This window comes from Melozone crissalis, unplaced genomic scaffold (assembly GCF_028551555.1).
Source record: "Melozone crissalis strain CALT ecotype California unplaced genomic scaffold, PUWL_Pcris_2 ptg000033l_1, whole genome shotgun sequence".
Lineage (NCBI taxonomy): Eukaryota > Metazoa > Chordata > Aves > Passeriformes > Passerellidae > Melozone > Melozone crissalis.
Window position 1 is genome coordinate 5,783,702 of NW_026535811.1, and position 18,211 is coordinate 5,801,912.

General features: G+C 39.8%; 1 protein-coding gene across 1 annotated transcript in view; it reads right to left on the reverse strand.

Moving 5' to 3' along the window:
- CACNA1C (calcium voltage-gated channel subunit alpha1 C) overlaps positions 1-18,211 on the reverse strand; it is a 408,531-nt gene that overhangs the window by 246,996 nt on the left and 143,324 nt on the right. The gene's annotated exons all lie outside the window — the stretch shown is intronic.

Here is an 18,211-nt window from a genome sequence, read left to right on the forward strand (position 1 = left end):
TGGCAGAATTGGTCCTGCCACGTCTTTTCCCTCCTTTTGCCAGTTACAATTACTGTTGCCCAGCAATATTTTCCCCCCTCTTTTTAAATTTGTTGTCCCTGGGGTGCTACCCCTCTTGCTGATGCGCTCAGCCTTGCAGAGCAGGCCTTGGAGCTGGGCTGGGATTAGCTCTGTGGGGATGGGAAATCTTCTGCAAGCTTCTCATGGGAGCCACTCCTAAAGTCCCTCTGGTACCACAACCTTTCCATGAAAACCTAATACAATGTGAATGCAAGATAATACATGTGAAAAACGCAGGGGCATTTAAAATGTATTGTGATGCTCATTTGTCTGTCTGAAAAATGGAAGTTTTCCAGAGCTGCCAGTTTCATGTGAACACAGTCTACTTATCCTTGAAAGCAAAACTTATTTGCTCCTGCTATTTGTAGTATGTTCTGCTTTAAAAACAGGCAGTTGGGAAGATTTGTGTTGGAATATTAAGGAGGCTCCTGGTAGACCAAACGTTCCAAGATCACTGTGAACATGGGCTATGCACTGGCTATTTTTAGTCAGCAGCATAACTAGAGAGGTTTCACCTCATACTACATACACCCACTGCTAAACAGCTATCTCCTGGTCAGATGTGCCCCTCTGCCCTGAGAGCACACAAAATCCCAGAAAAGATTTTCTGGAATCAGAAAATAGTGCCTTAATTCCTGCTTCCATTGCAATCTCCCTAACCAGCCTACTCTCTCCAGCCATTACAATTTCAAGGAAAACAAGTAGTGAGTGTACAGTACAGAAGACCACTTCAAGCAGCTCTAAGCATTAGGTTGCCAGAGTTACAATTCCTTTTGTTTCTGTAGCTCCAGGAACTTTGGTGATTTCCAGCAACAAGGCCTGAATGTCACCAGTGTGATTTCATGAGACAAGCCCAATGCATGAATAGAGGTGGGTCTTTACTGGGGCCTCAGACCTGACCCTATCTCCTGGAACAACAGCCCCCTGACCATGGCAATCCAGCACAGAGACACAGCAAAGCTTGGGTTGGGTGAATGGAGACAGGGAGAGCCAGGGAGGTCAGCAGTGCAGATACTGCCTGCTCCTGCACCCTGCTTTAGCAGGCAATCCTTCTACCAGAAGGCCAAGGAGACAGCTTTTCCCTCCAGCCCCAGATATCACAGCTGCAGAGGGCCAATTTTAATGGCAGTAACTAAAGGTGTAGCTTCCACAGCTACAACAGGAATAAGCAAACACGAGCCAAAAAAAAAAAATCCCACATGAGCACATGCCACAGCCTGCACAGGTGGGTCACAAAGCTAAAGGAGACCACAAGTTGCCCAACATTTAAGTGATGAGCAGTCTGAGAAATTGTGGCCTTGAAGTATGATTTCCCAGTACCCAATTGGTGCCTTCTCTTGCTCCCCTTCATTCCTGAAGGCCATGACAACCTTCCCTGAGCTGGGCTGTCCTGCTCCTCTTGCTGCATGCAGGCAGCAGGAGAGGACCTCGGTGGCACTGTATGGCAGATGCTGCAAGAGCTGCTGCCACCAGCAAGAGCTGGGACTGATGGTCTGGAGACACAGCTGCTCACTGGGGCACCTTACAGCAGCACCCAGGGCATGAATTGCCCCTGGCCAGAGCAAAGCCCAATCCCTGGAAGAGTTCAAGGCCAGGTTGGATGGGGCTTTGAGGAACCTGGTCTAGTTCTAGACATCTGGGAGATGTCGAACAAGAGGTTGAACAAGACAGCTTTTAAAAGGTCCCTTCCCACTCAAACTACTCTGTGGAAGCTACCTGACCAAAACACAGTACAGAAATGCTCAGAGGCATTACTCCTCTCATGGCAGGGTTAGCAAAGAGCCACCCAGAACAACCAGCTGCAAAGGGGTCCTAAAAATTCCACAGAGCTGTGGCTTTCCAGCTCTGCAGCTGCTCTCCCAGGAGGGAAAGAAAGGAGATTTCCCACCTGCTGCAGAGCCCCCAGGAGCATCCTGTCTATCCAAGCACCCACCAGGCAGTGCCATTTCCACCTGCCCCTGCCATGACCCTGATTAGCAATAATTAACAGACTTACTAAGTTTAAAGCAGGGGAAAATAAAACCCCAAACTAACCCAAAAAACCCAACACCTCTCTGCTAGCTGCCTCCTCCTTGACATATTAACTCCAGATACCACACACACGCTGCTGCTTTCAGTCTGCATAAGATAAAAGGTGCGACAAGCCGACCTGAGGTTGCCATGGAGACCAAAAATCTTTCCCAGTGCCATGGTAACTGACTCCAGGATGTGCTATGAAAAGCTGACTGCACACCCGAGTTGAGCGGTTTCGTATTTTTAAACCAATTAACTGAGAGTTCAGTTAAATTAGTTGCTGTTTAAAGAAAGGCACTGTCAAAATTTAAGACATATTAGTTGCTGTCTTTTTTTCCTCTAGCCAAACAGAAGGAAACAAAACCTTAGGGAGATTACCAAGCTTCATTTGATTGTTTCTGAGAATCAAAATCTTGTCTTTCCACATAAGAAATTCCATCTTTATATTTTTATGCCAAATAAGAAGGAAAGGACTGAGCAGCTCTAAGCCTGCCTCCCTTCCATGCTTGTATGTCCTTGCATGTCCAAGTCTCTGACGTCACTGGAAGTTTTAAGTGTACAAGAAATAAGCTTCTAAAGGAGAATAAATAAGGCTGCAGTAATATACTTGAGATAAACATAATAAAACTGCAATGGCAGCTGGACTTGGCACAGCAAGCAGCAGCCACATGCAGACCCTGATCGGTGAGAATGGAAACTCTCAATCAGCCCTGGCTTCTCTGCACCTCTGCCTCCCCACTTTACTGAGCTATGATTTTCCCCTCTCTTCACAGTATCCTGTGATACCTGTGGACTAAAAACTGCCAGGTTTCATCAGCAGGCATTTCAAATCTGTTCTTTTCCTGTTTTGGGCACATGCATCACAAACATGCTCCTTTCTGTGAAGCTTGACATCCAGAGCTTTCTGCAAACGAGGCTGCTACTGATAAACCATGAGTTTTCCAAGATGCTGCTCCATCCTCTGATGGCAAATGTGCAGCACGTAGGTGCTGCTACGCCAGGCTAGGAATATAGCACAGCTTAATCTTTACCACACGAGTAGGAAAGAGTGGAAGTGGACAGGCACAGGGGACTTAATAAATGTAAAATAATCCACTCCCCAGGGTAATGCTGAAAAGGCTGAGCAACACCTGGGGAATACCTGCCAGTGCTACCTGCCTTGTTTGCAGTGCTGTCTTTGTCAGCTGAGGTGCAGAGAGCTCACCAAGACAGCCACGTTCCCATGGTTCCTCCAGGGCCTCCCAGAAAAGTCTGCTAATTCAGAAATCTGCTTGGAATCCAGCTCGTGTATTTTGGGGCTCAGAAATCTGGCCCTCAGAAGCGAGAAGAGTTAAAAAGAAATAAAGAACATGTTCATTTCAGCGATGTAGGTGGCAGAGCTCTCCTACTGAAGCAGCGTAAAGCAGTGTCCTCATTTGACCCCCTTGTAAAAGGATACCTGAGCTGTGCACTGAGAACCGGGCAGGTGCAGTGGCAGCCACACAGGTCCCCAGGTAAGGAGACCTGAACCCAGCCTTGCCACACTTTCAGGTTTGCCTTTCACCTGTTTGCCTGCATTTCAAACTCATTTTTATCTTAGCAAAAGCTTCAGCAAGAAATGTCTCTCGAATGCAGCAGCGAGTGCTGCACAGCCACTGTGGGCTCCCAGCTCGTGTCCTGAGAGGGGCCAGGGAAAAGGTTACTGATCCTGCAAGCTTTGATATGAAATCTGCCATTGCTAATAAACAGCTGGTAATAGCTAAGACCATCTTCTTTGAGCTCAGAGTGAGCAAACTCATGTTTCTATATAAGGCAGCTACTGCATCAGTAGGTCTAAAAGAAAAATGAAAAGCAACTCTACAGTCTTTGTTCAGAAGACATCTCCTCTCTCATTTTTAGTTATTCTTCAATTAAAAAAAAACAAAAAACCATTGCATTAAATGCAAAGAAATGTTATTTTGACAGAACTTCTGTAAGGCACATTTCTGCAGAATCACAAAAAGCCACGCAAAGACAAAGAGGGATTGCTTATGCCAAAAAAACACAAGGCAATACAAGGCAGATACTAAGATACTACAGTAAATATGTTGCAATCACCATGGAAATACAGCCCTAAAGTTTTTGACAGGTATTTACGCAGCAAGTCAAGAGTCTCAGCAAAAGACATGCAGAGTAGCAGCTAGAATCCATATGTCTCCTTCCCTCAAAAGAGGGAACACTTGCTAGGAAATAAATATTATGGATATTGAATAAAAAAATAAAATAGGTGAGTAAAGAGTGCCAAGGAAGCAGAACAGAGATATTTTGATGGCAACTGCTGGAGAACACAGCACTGGCTGATCAGCAGCAGGAATCCATCTCTGAGTTTTTCAAGAGATGCTAAAAATAGCCACAAGGATAAGATGCCAAACCAGCCAGCTAGTTGAGGAGAAGAGAGAACAAAAGAGGAAAAATCCCAGCGTGTTACAGAGAGGATTTATGAAGAAGCCAGCAGAAAAATCAAACCAAGAATGTACTCCAGCTCCTGCCCATATTTTGTTCTGCCTCATATTTGCTGCACAATTTATTTAGAAAACCTTTTCTAAACACTTCACTGCAAGTAAAGTCATGGAATAGGCATTTGGTGCAAGAGCAGAGTTGTCAAAGAGGTTCCACATGGCAGAGACAAGCACTCCAAACACAGGATTTAGCCACAATGCCTCAATACACTTCAATGCAGTCTCATCTCAACTTTGATTCGTACTCTGCTACTCCAGGGACAACTTGGAGTGGTTTATCCTCTAGTATGTGCAGCTACATGCTCGGTTCTGTAAGAAAAGTAAATTGTCATCCTGGGTGGCTTTCCTTTTATCTGCCTAGGATGCTAGTGAAGTTTGTCTTCAACCAGACAATTAATAAGAGATGTAAGCACATGTCAGACTGAAGTACAGATTGAAACATTGGATGGGAGGGCAGATCTGTGCTTCACTAATGAACCTACAGAAATCAAGTCTTACATCGTACTGTAGATTGAATTTCTTGAGATTTAGAATTAAATTACAGATGGAGATGGATGAAGTATGCCTGTCTGAAAATAGCCACCCATTCTTCTTTATCATGCTGTAAAGTCAAACATACTTTTTGAAAATATTCTGCATCCTGAATTGCTGCGGCTATGTGGGGAAATAGTTCTTCATCTACTATGAATATTGTGGGAGAAAGAGCTTCCCAGATGCAAGAGAAATGACAAACAAGATTAATAACAATAAAGAATTCACAGCTCCATTTCCTCCTTTCCTGACTAAATGCAATGGTAATTGTTTGTAAGCTGGATGAAAATAATACTCACTTGGAAGACACAAAAATTTCATTTTCAAGAGTTGTCATTTCAGCATAGGCATGTACTTCCACAACCAAAAAGAAATTATCTGCACCTTTGTTCTCATCTAAAGCAAATCTCAAAGTTTTCCAACTAGTTTTTGATCAGTCAAATGTTTATTCTATTTTTATTCTACAGTTAAATGTTTATTCTACTTGCATAGAATATTCTACTTGTTTCTACTTGCACTTCCATACAAATCCTCAAAATATCACAAAAAATCCTCTTGTCAAAACACCCTAAACTCCTTGGAAAGAGGTAATTCCCCAAGTTATTACTGGGAAGTTTTCTCCCTGGAGATTTTAAGCACGGTGCCAATAGCAGAAGCCTAACTTCCCCAATGCTGTTTCCATTTGGCTTTTCAACAAAACACAGCCAGGTAAAGTCTGCTACCATTCCCACCTGAAATCCTGCCCTGGAGCTCAGTCAGGTGTGGCTAAGGGCAGAACTCCACTTGTGGTGCTTCATCAAATTAACTGACTTTGCTGCTCTTTTCTTTCCAGCTACCCTGACATTTTACCTGTTTACTCTAAATGCACTTTAAGAGCTGTATCAACAGCAAAAGGGCAACTGGCAGACCCTGTGTTATGCATTAGCAATCCTCAGTAGCACTTTAAGCAAGCAGATAAGCAGCACCAGCCAAAAGAGAAGAAATTACAGAGGTTGCAGGTTGGAGGGGTTTTTTCCCCTCCTACCCTTCATACTGTGGTACAAAAATCAATGTTTTTCAAAGTGATGCCCTGAAAGAGGGAAGAAAACTTTCTTAAAAGCCTCTTTAGTGAAAAAACAACATCTTCAGGTACATTTCCAGAGGAAAATTGTCATCCTGAGCTGCTCCCTCCAGAGCCAGGCAGAAATTAGTCATGGGCAAAGCTCAAATACCTTGAAGGTTCAGATGGGCATTTACAGTATCTGATGCTTATCATAATCCTTTGGGTCTGCCAAAGAGTCTTTATTGTGGTTTCTTGATGCTTCTGCACAAAGTGCAGAGATAGGAAAAATGTGAAAAATTAAGAGAAAAAAATGGCCAAATGTTTCTGAAGTACAAAGAGATCCATTTGAGGTTTGTGAGAGGACTGCAGTTAGCTGTTATTTTATCTAAACTGGCTTATGTATCCCTAAACAGCTTTCATGGTGGGACTGTTTGGAATTCTTCTAATCCTTTAAGCTACAAACACTACCTTAATCATATTCTAACCTGCTATCTCAAAACTCTCAGGTACCATTTTTTAAATACAGCAAAACAAAGAAGAATTACATAATTTTTTGTGTGCTAGCAGAGATTTCACTGATTTGGGATAAAGGCAGGAAAAGTGGTCACAAACAATAATCAGTGTAGTGAAATGATGTCTTATAGCAGTGAATCAAGGGAAAGAATCACTACTGTGTGCAATGCTTTACAATATCTGATGATGAGGAAAACTAGAAATAGCCAGATAATAATTCTACAGCTCAGTACAGAAAGACACAAAAGTGAATATTAACCAAACTTATTGCACCATTCACACACTAAATTTCACTCACTGGACCATATTCAAAACATCATGCAAGCAAAATAGGCTTCACAGCAGCATACAACATGGGCGTATTTTTCCATGGCTTATCAAAATTGTGCCAGTGCTCATGGATCTGCAAAATGAACTAAAAGATTATGCAAAAGATGAGCAGATAACTATCAGTTCAGATACTTAAGTGATCGGGGGAAAAAAATCTCTAATCCTGATAGATCAGTCTCCCAGGCAGAAATATTGATGTTTATGTTCCATGGGGAATTCTGTATTATGAAGAGAAATTTCAAACCAGAGCTGGAGCAATGATGAACAGGGGAATAAAAGCAACAGGGAACTGCAGCAAAGAGATAAAAGAGATCATACCCGGCCCAACCACCTTCTCCTAAGAAATTTTCTGATATAAAAACTTTCTGATATAAAAACTGTCATCTGTTTTTTGCTCTAGTTCAGCCAAAAAGAAGAAATTATTCCATTACTGTGCTTCTAAAGACAATCCCTCCATGAATTCACAGTGAAAGAGGAACTAATTGTATGTGGGGCCACAAAGAATTTAAAATAAAATGTTTAATTCCTTGCACTAACTAGCCCAGTATTAAATATACTTGCTCATCCATTCTGGTATCTTCTTTGCACTCTTTATTTATTTCTTCTAAAATACCTGCTAAGTTTATCTGAATACAATCTGTCTTTGAAACGTGCTGTACTGCTTAAAAAAAAAAATTTAAAAAAACCCCAAAAAATCTGAAGCTTTAAATTATTCTTTATCTAAAACTGACAAAATGTTACATGGAAAAGTCAGAAGTCCGAAGAAAAAACGGTATGAAACACAGATAATGTAATCTGCATCTTTCTACTGGTAAGTCTGGCTGTGTAGAGCAAAGAGCTGCAGGGACATCCCAAATCCATGCAGTTTTTCACTCTTTTGGATGCAAGTAAAAAAATTCTCCCTTTAGAATCCAAAATTTACCTTTTGAAGCAACAGATCAAATACTGGCACAAATTTAAAAAGAGAAAAACTGAAAAAAAAAAATCCACAAAATCAAGTACTTCAAAACTTAAAAGTAACTTTGAAGAATGATTTGCCTGTACCCTACTATGGTTGTACTATTTCTGATACTTAGAAAACCAAACAAGAAAACCCAGCCTCTGTGGTAGCCTGCTGCTGCTACTGGACATTTTCTCTCAAATGGTAACAGATCTGCTTCATTCAGAACATACATTTTAAAGTCATATGATAAATAAAAATATTACAACACAGGAGGGGAAAAAACCCACAAAAGCAGGCTAAAATACTGCAGAAATGCTTTAAATAAAATATTATGGGGGTTTTCCTCCATAGATTTAACATCAGAAGCTCAAAGACATTTTAAAATGGACAATAAATGCAGCTCTACCTTCATTTTGCCAGTGAAATAAACATCTTGATATTAAATGCCTTTACTGAGAAAAGAATGACCAGACTTCATTTCCAAACACCAGAAGTTTATAAAAAACAGCAGGAAAAAAAAATCAGAGAGCCTATGACATCAAGTCAGGATGAGTTCATGTGTAACAAAATTTTTAGAGCTTTTAGCTTCTTGGATAGTTAATGGTCCAGTGGCCCAACATCGTGGGTGTTTTTCATGTTACCAATGCCACTTGCAATTTATTCAAGTGTTCAAAAAGTTCAGGTTCCAGAAGAGACATCAAAAAACCTGCAAATCAAATGTTTTGACATCAGCTCTGACAAACAGCAGAGACAGTCTGAAAGAAAACCCTGAGCTCAGGTTACTTTGGTTAAGGGTTGTTAATGTAGTGTTTCCTTAGAGGACAGCTGCTCCACAAAGAACTATTAAGAATAGTTTTGTCTCTCCTCTGCACCTGTAGAATTTAAGCTTCATAAGGTTATCTAGGAGTAACTAAGGACAAAATTGGGTTCATTCAGTTTTTATTCCAGCTGTCTATACCAAAAAAGGCATATCTAATTATAAGTTTGCATCCATTCCTACTTTTCTTGTACAGGAAGTCAAAAAAATAAAAGCAAACAAAAAACCTCCAAACCCCATACACAACAAAACCCTTTCCTGTATTTGAAGCATGCGAAAACAGATGCCCCAGACAGCTGAGAAATGGCCAACTCATGTATATCTCGGGAAAATTTAATTATAAACAACTGAAGAGCTATTTAAGCCACATGTTTAGATTTAAAAATGGGGTAAAAGAACAGATATGTTCTTCTTGTTACCTTCTCGCTTCAGGCCTCTGCATCCATGGTAACACAATTACCATCTCAGGGCTAGAATTGATCAGAATTTTTATAATTACATTCATCACTAACAAATCAAATGCCTTGTGCTCTGTTTGGTGGGGAGGTTTTTTTTTCATTTGAATTTTATGGAGTTACTGCCTCAATCTCTACCCCCCCACCCCTCCCCCATTTTTTTTTTTAATTGCTACTAAATGGTTTCATTTTCTAGTCCTCTTCACTGTGAATCCAATCAGCTAAAAAATCCTGTATAAAGCAGGGTCAGCTATGGATTACCTTCCGTGTCTTTCCCTGTGTCTCCTTTGATCAGTTACATTTTATTGAGAAGCACATCCTCAGCATTAGAGAAGCAGAGCACAATGAAACGGCAAGGGGGGTTTGAAGCCTTGCCTTATCACTGGCACTTCTGCAGTAGCTACATTAATTTTGTTGACTTGCAAACTCATGGAAAGGCCAAGAAAAAGTGATTTTGTGTTATCTTCCAGTTCTCATTTGCTATTTAGTGGCTTTTATTTGGAATGATTAAGCTCTCGTGTCATCTATGTAATTCCCTTTTACAAAGGGATATTCCTGGCTGGTTTTCCCAGACCAGGAGCCTGCAGTGCATTCCACCTTATTTGCAGGTGGAATATAGAAAGAAAAAAAATAGAAAAAAAAGCGGTCTCCCTTCAGCTATAAGGACATAGAGACAACTACAAACCTGTGCTAAGAATAAAGGACAGAATTTAATCTGTAATATGCAAAAAATAGAAAAAGAACTAATTAATACCAGGTAGCAACCTCAGAACTGGAGAAGGCAAACAAAGGAACACAATTGCCTTTGCTGCCTAGAGTGTGTGGGAGCCAAGGCAGGAACAGCTTGGGAATGCCCAGGTTTTAGACTCCCTGGGAATCACTGAGGTGCAGCTCAAGTGAAAGCAAACTCTTGTGTATCACACTTGCTGAGCATTCCTGAACAAAGAACAAACCTCATTTTCTTGTGCTGGTAGATTAGTTCATATGGCAGCACATGTTCCTCACAAATAAGTTTACCACATCGAGCAGATACTATAAAACCCCCACAAAAGAAAGAGGAATTCTTGGCTGTTTAATGGCCTGAGCTGTCTGGAACACATTGCCCATAAACCAGGAGGACAGATAACAAAATCTGTCCATTGGAAATCACTGGAACTTCCCCAACACCCAGGGCAACCAGGACTTGCCAGGTTTCTAGAACAGAGAAAACAGATTTTCAGTTCCCTTAGCCAAATGTTCAAAGCTATTGAGAAGACTAAAAGGGCTAATAGAGCCAAGTGAGATTTTCAGACACAACTAACCAAGTCAGGCATCCATCTCCCCAGCCCTAACCTGCTTATGCACTTCATAAAATCTCATTAGGCACAGATCTGCATCTTCAGATACCTGTCTGCTTTCAGACTCCGCTTTCTTTCCTCTACAATTCAACCTTTTATATCTGCTTTTTGCCTATTCTTCCTTACAAGATGCAGTAGGCTTTTGACCTTGGAAAAAGGATCCTGGAAAGCTTTTTTATGGGGTGTTTTTTAAAGGAGGGACTAAGCACAGAATAAACCTCTTGAAAGAATAGGCTGAGCAGTACTTTTTTTTCCTATTTAACCAGCACAGCCATCGATTATAAGGAGTTTGGTTTCATTACATAACAACCCATCATTGTTCCCTAATACATTATCTCATCAGGAGGCCCCATTTCAGAGAGGCTACATAGACACACATTTCTTAATAGCAGAGCTAAGTGGCAGCATGATCTAGTGGATTAATTATATAACTGGCAACTAGGATTTCCTGGTTGTAATACAATTTTAAATTTACATCTTTAAATAAATTTTTCAGACAAGTAACAACATTGGCTTTAAGAGAACTGTATGTAGCTTATTTGTTGAAAAAAAATTCATTTGCCTCTTTAGGAACTTTTTTAATCGTGCTAATACTCACTACAATCTGAAACTTTTGGGAAAACAAGTTAATTTCAAAAGCCTACAGCTATTACCTCACAAATTTTCGATACTGAAGATAAGTCAAAATAGACAATATTTTATGCAATTATTCTCATAAGTAAAGAAAAACAAAAGAAGGGAAAACCAAGTGGAATCTTAGAGTTCTTACCAATTTTGGCTTTCAAATGACCCTAAAAACACCCAAATGAGTAACTTCAAAGTGGTACCGAGTTGCTGACTGGAGTAGAGGCATATATGAATATATATTGATATTCTAAGAGACCCTTGGGTAGTGCTGCTCCTGCTCTACCTGGAAAAGCTACACATTTTTTGTTATGAAATATCATATGAGACTATGCATTTAACACCCACTTTTATATCTTCTCCATATGGTACCAATCCTTCTATAAATTTAGACTGTGTGGCTATCAGGATTTATGAACCATGTGTGCAAGTGAGGCCACTGAAGTGGATTCTAAAATAAAGCATGGTAGATATATCCCATATGAATTCTTCCCCAGACTCTCTTTTTTCTGAGATTTTTATTCAAGAGCAGCTAAGAACCAGAGCAGAAGACTTTCACTCTTCTGGAATCAGAGCACCTTATCAAATTACCCTAAGTGGTTTTGCTATACAATTATTTTAATGTTCTAGACATTGTTTCATGCTGAGATTTATGAAGGCTTCCAACAAAACCTCATTTTTTAAACAATGCTGTGATTTACCTTTGTACAGTGAAAAATGGAAGACAGCAGAGAATTGGTCCACTCTGATTTTCACATCATCAGTGGCAGAGCCAACCTCAGTAACAAGAGTCAATCCAGTTCTGAGGGCTGAAAGGTTTCATCCTACTCCTTTCATCACATAGTTTTATATATTTGTTGGGTCTATTTAACTCCCTTCTCTGTGAGAGTTGAATATGATGTGGAATGTCTTTCTTACCTCCTTATTGCCTGCAGCTTCCATTTTATGGAAAGTCTCTCCAGATGAGAGACTGAATAATAACTATTTATTGATACCCATTGTCATTCACAACAGGAATTTCCCTACTGGGTCAAATTTATGAAACAGACTGACAACAACTACTCAGGATCAAGGCGGCTGCTGCCTGTCAACAGCCAAGCCTCTACTTCCCTTAACCCACAGCCAAAGCCTGTATATTCATGAGAGGGATCATCGTGGCCCCAAGCACACTCATAAGTTAAGCCTGAACCAGATTTTGAATCTGACAGGAGGAGATCATTTCCACTCCACCTGATTCTAATCTCATTCGCACTGACTTTTCACTAGTGCTGATTCTGCTGGCTTTATTAGGAGTGTTCCTAATCGTCATCATTGTAGATAAAAATAAGAACCTTATATTTCAGGTTTAAAGTCTGACAATCTTTTTCCATCTTGAAAAATTTGCAATTTGCTCTCATTCTATGCATGTTAGTGAAAATCTGGAGTCACTCCAGCTGGAGACTCTAACTTTTTGGCAAGTAGATAGGGAGAGAAATTTAGCAACAGCTTCACTTGCTCATGTAGCAGAGGCAGCTCCAGTAAAGAAAATAGTATTAATGGTCAAAACCGTAAATTCTAAAACCTTTCCTCTCTTTTAGCATGGAAAAGAAATTAATTTTATCACGATAAAACTTATGAAAAGGAGACACACTTGTAAAGACTGACTTGACATCAGTCAAGGGATAATGAAACCTCGAGAAGATGCTTTTGCCAAATGAGATCAGTTAACAAACTCTAAAGAATAGTAGCACAGCAAATTTAAGGGGAAAAGTATAACATTTTTTAGCAATAATTTTTATTATCACAATTCATATAATTCTGTTAGAACTTGCTGCTAATTTTTGCACAATGGAGGGAAAAGAAATGCTAAAAATGTTGGCGTAAATTGAAAGCCAGCCCTCCCACAGAATCATTTTAGATAGCTAAGATTATGCACAGTATGAGTTACAGGGTTAGTAATGTAATTTGAATAAAACTTAACAATTATCTCTGAGATACAGATTGTCACAAAGTAACACTTGATGGACAGAAGAGAAGAGATGGGAGCGATAATATTTAATAGCAAGGAATCCTCTACTTGTCTAATATTTGAAAATAATCTATTAGGTCATCTTTTCCTTAGCAGATGCATTGGTTCCTGCTATTATCACTATTCAAATTTCTTCCTTTGGGATGGAAAAGAGTTTTGTCCAGGATTGAATTCAGGCTGAAGAAGCAGGCAGCTTTGGTGCACTAGAGCTGAGAAGACCAAAGGATCCAACTAAGGGGGTCCCGAGGGATGGGAAGTGAGCCCTAACCACAAGTTCTTCCTCCATTTCTTAAGTTGGAGTCCCTGATTTTTTCTTTTTTTTTCCCCCCTTCTTTTTTTCCCTCCCAGGCCCAGTTTGAACATGTTCATTCTCTTTTTCACCTGTCATGTATATCCTTCTTCCCTGCTTTTGGCTTGTTTGGTTGTTTGTGATTTTAGTTTTTCTTTTATGTATGTGGGTCTGGAGGACGTTTTCCCCCTGTGAAAACAAAGGGGCCACAGTGTTTCCTTCACTCAGGTGTAGTGCAGGCACAGTGATGCCTCATTTCTCTACTAAAAGAGTAGTGTATCAGTATTGTTTTTGAATTTACAAGCAGGTACAGTTTAGGAGCGAAATGGCACTAACCAAAATCCAGTAGGTTCCACAGAAGAACTTTCAAATACTATTTCTTGTAATTTTCCTAGCTTCAATGACTGTTTTTGCTTAAGCCTGGCTTTGATATGGGAATTGTTGTGATTTAAGCAGCTTTGGCTTGAGACTGAATAGCAGATAAAAGGAGAAGATCAATCAGAAAGTCACATGAATGCAACAATTTTGAAATCACCCACATAATTAAATATTAAGCAATAAAAGGACTGGCCTTAGTGAAAAAGCTGCAGGGAACTTTTAATGTTTCCTTTATCCATTTCATTGGAATGTGAAGTCAGATGACATTTATGCTAAGATGATAGATGGGTTGATCACTGACTTGAAGAAATGAGCATTCAATTACACAAACTTGATTTCCCTTCACTAATCACTGCATGTCACACATTGATCACTCATCAAAAATTGACATCCATTGCTCAAAGACTCAAACAACTGCCATTTTTAATGGCACTTTTCATGAAACAAGTGTGTGCCAAAACATGCATGTATTACAATGCACAGAAGTTCCATTTTTGGGGGAGAACACAAATATCCATCAGTAACTCAGTGCAGATTTTCTGTTACATACAGCACACTCAGCAACATCTCTGTGGAAATGGTGGCTCTGATCAGTCAACTCAACAAAGCTTTCTAGAACTTTTGCTGAGGGAGAAGAGACAATTGAAATTCAGATGAGTGGCATGCAGTGAAGCCTGGGTGTGTATTCCCTATTGTTTTGTGGGAAAGTACTAAACTTGCATGAATTTTGTCATACATCTTAATACCTCCAACAATGAAAAGCTGATGTACTCATCAGCCTTCACAAGACAATGTCCATTTTAAGGCAGACTTTCAGTTTGGACATTCCTGCATTGTCAACTGCAGAGCTAAAAATGCTGCTGGAAATGGCACCCACATGGCAGAAAAGGAGGTGGCTCTTGAAGACACATTAAGAACAGACAGCTCCAAGACCGCAGGTGGCTTAGACAAATGTTCTTTCTAGTAAGAGGGGTTTCATGTTTTGGTCAGCCCTTAAGTGGTCAGACAGTTGGATTAGATGATTCTTGCAGGTCCCCTTCTATTCTACTCTAACCTCCTGGCCACTTGGAAGATATTTGGCTTCAAAGAATCCATGTACCACTTCAGGTTCTAAGAGAGCTTAACAAATACTACAGACATGGAAATAAAGGCTACATAAAACACCAATTGCTTTCATTTAAAAAAAATCTAACTGGGAATATTTTACTCCTGTTCCATTCACAGGCCACTACATCTAAAAAGCTCCAGGAGTTAGCTGTCCAAATTCCATCATGGGACTTTGACTTGAACCAAAACAGAAGAGCTTGCTAGGAGCTCATTCAACTCAGAAGCCTGTGGAAGGCCTTTTGAACTTCTCCCTAATTATCCATGTTAGAAAATTCATTTTATTTGCATCACATAGCAACTCATTTTGAAAATGAATTTCTGGATTCCTAGAGATTCATGTGCTTTCTTACCATGAGAGCAGATAAATTGAATCTTTATCCTATGTCTCCCTGCTGCAGGTGACCAAAAGGCAGCCAGCCAAAACTGTTTGTGTACCCATCTGTTCTAATTAGGCCTAAGATCACCAATGTCTGTCCCTCTGAATTCTGCCTTGCATTTTAGTCTCCCATAATTTAGCTTTTACACCAATGACCTTTGAGTAAAAATATCCTTGTTTCATTCCTGAACCACTGAGCTGCCAAAGCACTGTTATTCCATTACTAAGCATTCCAGTCTGCATTTGTACCTTGCATTCACTTGATCCCCAGCTCAGAACCCATGAAATTTTATGGCTAGTTGGACATTCCTGCCTTCCACAGGGAAATTCTGAAAAGGCTGGGGCTGAACATCAATGTGTAACATTCATCCTTTTACTGTCTACTCTTACATACCTCAATTACATGTTACGTGTTGCTATGTTATAGCTACTAATAATTTCCCACTGTCATGGGGAGACTCAAAGGCATCAGGATATGAAAATAAAACCCAAGATGTGCTGCAGAAAGAAACTTCAGGACCTCATACAGCCCTGTCTTTGCTATTTTAATGCAATTTGCCCTTCTCAGAGAAACCATTTCGGAAGATAAATTTAAATTATTATGAAATTCTCCTCCCTGACCCACACCCCTCCTCTAAGCTTCTTACATATTACATTTTTTTACTGTGGGAATAGCTATGTCACAGTGGGAGGATCGTCTGTCCTAGAAATGCATTAACTACCCAATAGGCAGGGGATATGAAAAGAATAAAAAGGGTGACAAGATTCCCATTTTCATATACAAATAGAGAGTGTAGTAAGTAACACTTTTGGGACAAGAGTCCCCTGGGAAAAGAATCCAATGTGAAGGGTAAAAGGATTTCTATTTATAAATTATGTTTCCATTTGTATTGTTCACTAAGTATGAAACCTCTTTTTTAAATCTATGTCTCCTGGTGTCTTGAAGAAGAACAGACTATTCCTGCCTGTCTGACTCATGTATCTCTGGGCAGTCAGACCTTCTGACTCACTGGATAGTCAAAAATCTCAGATTAATAATAGTGCATGGCTGCTAAAAATAGGAGCCACAGACCCTGGGACTGAACGTGGGCAGAAATAAACACATTTCCTCTGAATACCTGCAACCAGTGAAACATAAACAGAAGTATTTCCATTCTGCTCCTTCACTTGCATTGCATTCAATTTTGCTGGAAAACTGGGTCTGAAACTGCCTCTGCTGCTGTTTGCAAACATCAGCAAAGAGATCTCAACCATGACCACATTGTGTTTCCAGCCTGTACACCTGGAAGCAATCTGGTTATGTTTAATAAGGAATCCCCAAAATATTATTGTGCCACACCTTCCCATACTATCCCAAGCTCAGCACCTTTCACAGGCCTCAGGACACATATTGCAATGCCCAAACATGTTAGAAGTATTTTTTCTTACTCTATTCTTTCCTTGTTTTTGTTTGTGCTAGTAAGTTAGCTATTCTTGAATTAACCAGGACAGATTTCATGAAGATACATTGAAAAAGATGATCTGTCTGTAAAATTTTGTGTACATGGTTGCTAACTCTTTAAAGTGGTGTGATCATTGTAATATAAAGTATAAAAGTAAACTAAACACCTCAATCTGGTATCAAGTCCTATAAAATTTCCAGGAAAATTCATCACAAAAGGCAATGAGATTATTCACATGGCCTTTGATCCTGGAGCTGGTGCTGATGCTGAGACTGACAGTTCCCTTGTCCATCAGCATGGTGAATTTGTCTTAGTGTTTCAATTACATTCATTTAAACCAACAAAATAAATTGGCTTGTATGGTAAAAACTTTACAGAACTGAAATTCCAGCTGTTTTCTGAGCTGATATAATGAAGGAGTTCCGATCAAATACAGAATTGGGGCATGTGATCAGAAGGAATTCCTGAAACTTAAACTTTTTATCTCCTGCATCAGCACATTTTCTTACATAGAACCTTCAATATCATTGACACTGTCTGAATACTCTTGCCTTGTAAAATGGCCCCACATGGGTTACCTAGAAACCTGGAACCTGGATTATCAACACCAAACAGCATCTGATTGCTCAACTTAATGGCTGAGAAGGTTAGGGAATTGCTAACTTCAAAGAGAAATAAAGCATAAGAACTCCTAAAAATCCTATCAAACAGCCAGCTTTGGAAAGCAAAATTTTAGGCTTGAAAAAGAGATTTAAAAACTGTCAGAATTGAACAGACAGCAGTGCTTTAATCAGGTCCTAGATGCAACTTGAGAAAAAAAACAACCAAATAAAATAAAGAACCAAAGCAACAAAGCAACCCAAATATAACAAAAAAAAAGTCACAACCAAAAAAAAAAAGTCAACCAAAAAACCTCAACCCGACATGAAGAGAAGAAAACAAGTCTCTAAACACTTGAAAATTTTTTTTTACCCGAAGTACTTGCACTTGTGCTCACAACTGCTTCAACTGGGCTACCTTTTAAAAATACTTATCCCACATTGTTTCAAGGAGCACTTTTTGGCTGTAATTAGAGATAATGCTTCATCTAGCAACCCATTTTTGCTGGTCCCTGGAGCAGCATTTTAAAAGAGGCTAGGCCAGGGTGAAACAGAAAGGATGTGGTCTTGCACAGCCAGTAAAACTGCAAAACAGATATTGAAGGAAAGATGGGGGAAAATCCATACAATTTTGAAAAAAATAAATAAGATTAGCAAGGATTAAGGTGATTCAATGCCAGAACACAGTTCTGCAACAAAGTTGTCCAGTGTTTGACTTCTTTCTTAACTCCTGTCAAGCCTAGGCAAGAGTGCTTTGTAAAAGAGCGGTAAAAATCCAATGTGGCTGCCAAAAATTAGCCAAGATTGACTAACAGACTGAGATGGCTTCTATTGAATGCACCATTGAACTGGCTCTGGAGAGATGTAATA